Source organism: Physeter macrocephalus, chromosome 15 (genome assembly GCF_002837175.3).
Source record: "Physeter macrocephalus isolate SW-GA chromosome 15, ASM283717v5, whole genome shotgun sequence".
In the NCBI taxonomy this organism is placed as follows: Eukaryota; Metazoa; Chordata; class Mammalia; order Artiodactyla; family Physeteridae; genus Physeter; species Physeter macrocephalus.
The window spans coordinates 2,786,791-2,793,538 of NC_041228.1; positions in this window are offsets into that span (position 1 = coordinate 2,786,791).

The window sequence follows — 6,748 nt, forward strand, 5'->3', positions numbered from 1 at the left end:
CGCGCGGGCTCAGCCGCCATGGCTCACGGGCCCAGCCGCTCCGCGGCATGTGGGATCTTCCCGGACCGGGGCACGAACCCGCGTCCCCTGCATCGGCAGGCGGACTCTCAACCACTGCGCCACCGGGGAAGCCCTCTCTTGCTCCTTTTAATGGTTGATCTCTTCCTTAGACTAGTAGAAGGAAATACATTTAATTGCTAGCAGTGGTTGTGTTATAGAAGTGCAATTATGGAATATTTTTCTTTCTCTAATTTTTATATTTCCCGCAATACATTTTAAGATTTAAAAATATGGCTTAAATGTCAGCCCTTGCTGTTGGGTGTATTTCATTCTTATCCACCCTTCTCAGCAGGCTCCCCTGGCTGTCCTGGCCCAAGAGTCACATTTGACAGAAAACACTTGTAATCCCTCCCAGGAGGGCGCCCTGGGTATTTTCAGTCTGAAGGGAGATAAGCATGGTCTAAGTCATACCCATGTTTAAGGGAAGGAAAAATGTCCTGAAAAAATCTCATCCCCGTTTCTTTCCTGACGCATTTAACAAATGCAAGGCCACCCTTGAGTTCTGGAAGACAGGGACCATTTCTTGCTCATTTGTTTCCCCAGTGCCGGGCCTCGCACATGGTAGGTACTTAGTAAATACTCAGAGAATGGGAGTGATTCACTTAAGATTCACAGTGTCCCAGGGGAAAGGAATTTAAGGCTCATCCAGAGCGTGTTTATTTCAAGGGCCCCAAGTAGAAATCAGAAAAATAAGCCTTTCTTCTTCTTTCTTTCAATCAACAATCAAATGAAAAATGCCAGGGCCACAGTGCCTGAGAACATCCTTCTTTGAATTACTAAATTGATCCAAGCAGGCCTGCTTTCAGAAACCATCTTCTCCCATTTTATGAAATGAACTCTGTGCCTTTTAATGAGAAAACCTATTAAAAAATTCAGGGCTCGCTGACTCCGAAGACTGGGTTCTTTCTACTAGGTGGGTCTTCTTGTTCTTTCTGCATCTTTTTTTGCCGAAAAAAACCCTCAACACTGAGACAGAAGAACACAGGGCCCAGGCTCAGCTATGAATTTTCTGTGGAAATAACACTTTTTTGAGTGTTCTCTCCTGAATCTATATAGAAGATATCGACTAAAGTAGGTTTATTTCAGGAGTGATAAAATAAGAGCATAAATCCTCCCAGACCCAGGCTTCGAAGGGCTGCAGCCTAATCCCAGGAACCTGTGAATATGTGAGGTTGTGTGGCAAAGGGCAATGAAAGTTGCAGATTCAATTAGGGTTGCCCATCAACTGACACTAATGTAGGGAGATTATCCTATATTATCCATGTGCCCAGTGTAATCACCAGGGTCTTTAAAGGCCGAAGGAGAACTTAGAGGCAGACCACAGAGATGCTGTGGGTTCAGTTGTACCACTGCAATCAAGCAAATATGGCAACAAAGCGAGTCACACAAACTTTTTGGTTTCCCAGTGCACGTAAACGCTATGTTTACACTGTACCATAAAAGTCTATTGAGTGTGCAATAGCATTATGTAAAAAAAAAGGTCTATATCTTAATTTAGAAGTGCTTTATTGCCAAAAGTGCTATTATCCGAGCCTTCAGCAAGTCATAATCTTTTTTGCTGGAGGAGGGTCTTGCTTGGGTGTTGACGGCTGCTGACTGATCGTGGTGGTGGTTGCTGAAGGCTGGGGTGGCCATGACGATTTCTTAAAATAAGACAACAAAGAAGTTCACCGCATTGACTGACTCTTTCACAAACGATTTCTCCGTAGCAGGCAGTGCTGCTTGATAGCTTTTTACCCACAGAACTTCTTTCAAAATTGGAGTCAGTCCTCTCAAACTCTGCCACTGCTTTATCAACTGAGTTTATGTCCTAGTCTAAATTCTTTGTTGTCATTTCAACAACCGACTAAGTTTACCATCTTATATGCGAGCGGTTCGTGGTGCCCCAAAACAATTACGATAGTAACACCAAAGATCACTGATCACAGATCACCATAACGTATATAGTAATGAAAAAGTTTGAAATATTTCGAGAATTACCAAAATGGGACACAAAGATACAAAGTAAGCAAATGCTGTTGGAAAAATGGTGCCAATAGACTTGCTCTATGCAGGGTTGACCCAAACCTTCAATTTGTAAAAAATGCAACATCTGCAAAGCGTAATAAAGAGAAGCACAAAAAAAAAAAAAAGGTGTGCCTGTCATCAAGATCATAGACACAAGTAGTGGTGTTTGCCAGGGGCTAAGGGCGAGGAGGAATGGGCAGTTATTGTTGAATGAGTATGGAATTTCAGTATTGCAAGATGCAAAGAGTTCTGGATATGGATGTTGGTGACGGTTGCACAACAGTGTGAATATACTTAGTGCCACTGAGTTGTACATTTAGAAACGGTTATATACTAAGCGCTACTGAACTGTACACTTTAAAATGGTACAATTGTATTTATGCGAATCATATCTCCATTTAAAAAAAAGAGGTCTGAGACAGAACAATCCCTTTTTCCTGTCTCTGGGTTTGAAACATAAGGGTGTGAGGCCTGGAGCTGCTGCGACCAATCTTGCAGCCATGAGGGACACTGGTCACACAAAGAGAAGCCAAGCACCAAGACGGGAGGCCCCTGAAATACCTGGCCTGCACCCGGCTTCTGTAATGTGATGTAGTGGAGGTCCTGACCGTGAAAGCCAGGTCCTAGGCTTTTCTGTTCTTTGTAGCAGAGAGCATCCCTCCAGAAAGCCCTGAGCACCCCATACACCATCAGGGGGTCTCTCCTACCGGAAGAGCAAGTCTCACTCCCAGTGGCTGGGAGGAAGTAACACGTTCTCCTTGGTTTAATGCTGCTGTGTCTTCTCCTCTGTTGCCCTTCCCCCGCCCACACTCCTCCCGCACCAAGGGCCAGCACTGCCTCCTTGGTTGGCCTTTCTGCACCCTCTGTGAGCCTCTGTTAAGCCCCAGGGGTCAGAGGTGGCTGAATGTCCTTCTGCCCCCTTCCCGGGCGGCAAGGCCTGGGCCTGATTACTTAGGCCTCCTTGCAGAGCCCAACACAGGCCCCAGCACTTAGTGGATCCCCAGGAAGTGCTTATTGTGTTGATCACAGAGGTGAGAGAGACTTAGTCAAAGTGCACGTGATGAGATAAAATCAGCCTTGTGAGCAGGTGGGGAGAAGAAGTTTGGGCAGTGGCAGGAGCCCCTCCTGTTCAGGCCCTGAGGCATGAAATCTCCACCAGGCCCCTGAGGTCAGCGGTACTGTCTCTATTTTGCACGTGAGGCAGGGAGGCTGAGACAGCTGGGGTCACGTGCCCGAGTCACACGTGCTAGCGCGCAAGCTGGGACTCAGGCACAGCTCTTGCTGACTCTGAGCTCTGAAAAAATAACAGTAACAGCTAACCCGTACGTAGTCGCCACTACTTGCCAGGCTCTGCTTTCCCTCGTTTGCCCTCCTGACAGCTCTATGAGGCGGTGGTGTCATCAGCTCTGTCGTATGGAGAGTAGAAGTCACCCAGCAGGTAGGTGGCAGAGCCAGCACTGGAGGCTGGTGGAGGCTCCAGAACCCCTGCTGTCCCCACCTGAAGTGTCCTGGTTCTAGGTCAGGACCTACCTGGAACATTCGGAGCCTGAGCGGGAGCTGGCCATCAGGCAGCGGGGACAGTGACACGGACAGGTTGTTGGCCAGTCGTACACCCCAGCCCACGGCAGGCTCTGGGGTAGGTTGTGTTGGCCTCACTGTCTAACTGTAGGCTGACATGACCCCTCTGGTCCTTGAAACCAGACAGCCCCGGGCTCTGCCTCTAACCAGCTCTGGGACCCTGGGCACGCTGCTTCCGACCTCCGAGCACAGCCTCCTGGAGGTAATGTGTGCGCACAGGGCAGGGCAGGGGTCAGTAGAAAACCGGGACAGTCCAAACAAGCTCCCTGATGGTGGCTGTCATCCGGTCACTGAGTCTGCTTCTTCCTGCGGTGGGCCGGGCCGAACAATGGTCCCCATTCACATTTGCCTGTGAATACGCCACTTTACACGACAAAAGGGACTTTGCAGCCATGATAAAGTTACAGGCCATGAGTTGCAGGGATTATCCAGGATTATCTGGCTGGGCCAATTATAATCACACTGAGCCCGTAGAAGAGGAAGAGGAAGACAGTCTGTCAGAGAACCTGGAGGACAGAAGAAGAGGCAGGAGAGACTCACAAGAGAGGGCCTCAAGCAGGCATTGCTGGCTTTGCCAATGGAGGAAGGAGCCTCTGGAAGCCGGACTTCCGTCCCTGCCGACAGCCCGCAAGGAAATGGGGGCCTCAGTCCTACGACCGCAAGGAACTGAATTCTGCCAGCAACTCAGATGAGCTGGGAAAACGGACTGGACTTCCAACTACTGTGAACTGTGAGCTAATAACTTTGTGTTAAGCCTGTAAACTTGTAGTAATTCGTTATGACAGCAATGGGAAATGATACTCTCCTCAAACTCCCTATCCACTGGAGTGAGTGTTGGTTCTCATCTTGGCCTTGAGGTGATCCACAAGCGTGGGGCCCCCAGCCCTGTTCTCCTGAATCAACGTGCAGGATCACTTTCCGTGGTCTCCAGCTGGAAGGCAGGCAGGACGGTAGAGCCCTGCAAAGGCCGAGTTCACTTGTCTTTGTGCCCAAAATAAAGCTCTGGATATGAGTGTACTTGTTTAAAAAGAAAAAAAAAAACAACAACAAATGCTGACCCACTTTTTCCTGACTGCTCTGGCTCAGACATGTCCCTCTAAAAGGCAATTTATTTCCAGTACACGCTGTTCCCAGGGCTGACACCCCCAACCTCAGTTGGAAGAAGGAGTGGTACTTAGGAGAGCTCTCAGCGGCTGGCATCCAAATCTGATAATGCAGCAAAGTTCTGCAGAAAGCCGGTGTTTTTTAAAAAAACTGCATCAGCCTGGCGATGGAGGGGCTGGGAGTTTGGCCCTAGTTAGACTCTCCAGCCAGGAGAAATGCTCGAGGCGTCTGGTCCCTGGAGCTCCAGCCCTCCTGCACAAACCCTGGCAGACCACAAAGCAGCAGCGTGGCCTGCCTTACGGCAGGGGTGACCACCCTTGCAGCCTGACGTGGGGGCTGCTTTGAGGGTAGACAGCCTCCCTTGGGAGACCGGGCCTTCCCAGTGGCCACAAGTCTCTGAGCCACACAATTGACTAAAACATCATAAATATATTATCTATTTTGATAATTATTAAATTAATATAAAGGTAAATTTTATTGGAAATATATCTCTTATTGAAATAAATATTTTTAAGTTATTTTATGGACCTACAAATATTGACATTTATTGTTTGCTTGAATGGGAGAGATTATGCACCAGACGGATCCCGAGTTTTAGCTTTTGTGTGTAAGTACTGAGACTCTTGTTCACATTAATGTAGATGGGAATAGAGAAAATTATGTTATAGCAGTGTCTCTCAATTCTCCAAACTTTTATAACAAAAATCAGATGGCGATATAAGATCAAAAATCATTTTGAGTGATTTTCAACTAACAACTCAGCAGGTCTTCCTTTGATTTTGCTGAAAGAAAGTAACTGAAACAGTTAATTTGCAAAATGATTTGTTTCCAAGTTGTTAGAATCATTCATGTTCTTAATTTCTGGGCAGTACGCTAAAAGTTCAAAATTCAGGGCAGTAATACCAAGAATTAGCACATGATGCTTAAATTTACGTGTTACTCTTTTGCTTAGAGGCACCTCGTTTAACCCAACATGCTCAGAAGAGGCTGGGAAAATGGAAGTATTGTTAATTCCAGTTCACCTTTGCCAAGGTAAAAAAATTAGTATACATTTACAATAGCCAATGATATTTTGGGAAATGTTAATGAAAATAATCATCTTATGAGTCTGAATAATGGTCTTGAAACTTATTGTAAGGTAAAAGTATGTATGTCCAAATGTAACATTGATTTGTCAAAAGCAAATCTTTTTTTTTTTCAAAAGGAAACTTTTGTTCTCTTCCTCCCTCATTGAAATCATATAAAATATGCAACTGAGTTACAGACTGAGCTGCAGGAAAGTGAAAATACTCACAAATCCTTTCTCATTGCTGAGAACAGTAAAAATGGAGGAGGAGCTTCATAGAAGATTGTTTTTTCCCAACATGCTTTTTACACATGTCGAGGATTCTAATTGTAAGGAAAAATTGTCCAAATTTTAGACATGAGGCAGAGAGATTACTGTGTCCTGCTGAGTGTTTTGCAGGGTTAGTCTGGTGGTGTAATCTGGGGCTTTTATAAAGTTGTAAGGGTAGGCATTATATTCTAGAAAACTGATTATAATGCAAGATTCTTGAGCTATAGCAAAGCAAATGAATATTATCCTAGAGAGATGCAAATGAGAAGATTACATTCCAAGACTCAGCTTTATTTTGTATTCATTTTACAGTCTTATTCTTATATTATTTCTTTCAGGGAATAATATATTTCCTTCTCTCTCTCATAGCTTTTTTTTTTTTTTTTTTTTTGGAAACAGCTTTATTAGCCTGCTGTTTCCTTAATTAAGGAGTTAAGTTTAATATGGGTTCATTTTATATATTTGTTATCAATTTTATTGAATACATTATTGCATACACTAACTGTCCATTTTAGAAGTAGAATTCAGTGAGGTTTGCTAAGTGTATATACCTGTGAAACCACTGCCACAGTCAGAGTATCAACCCAACCGCCGTCGACCACCAACCCAAAGAGTCTCGGTGCCCCTTCCGAGTCAGCTCCCGTCTGGGACCCAGGCTACACT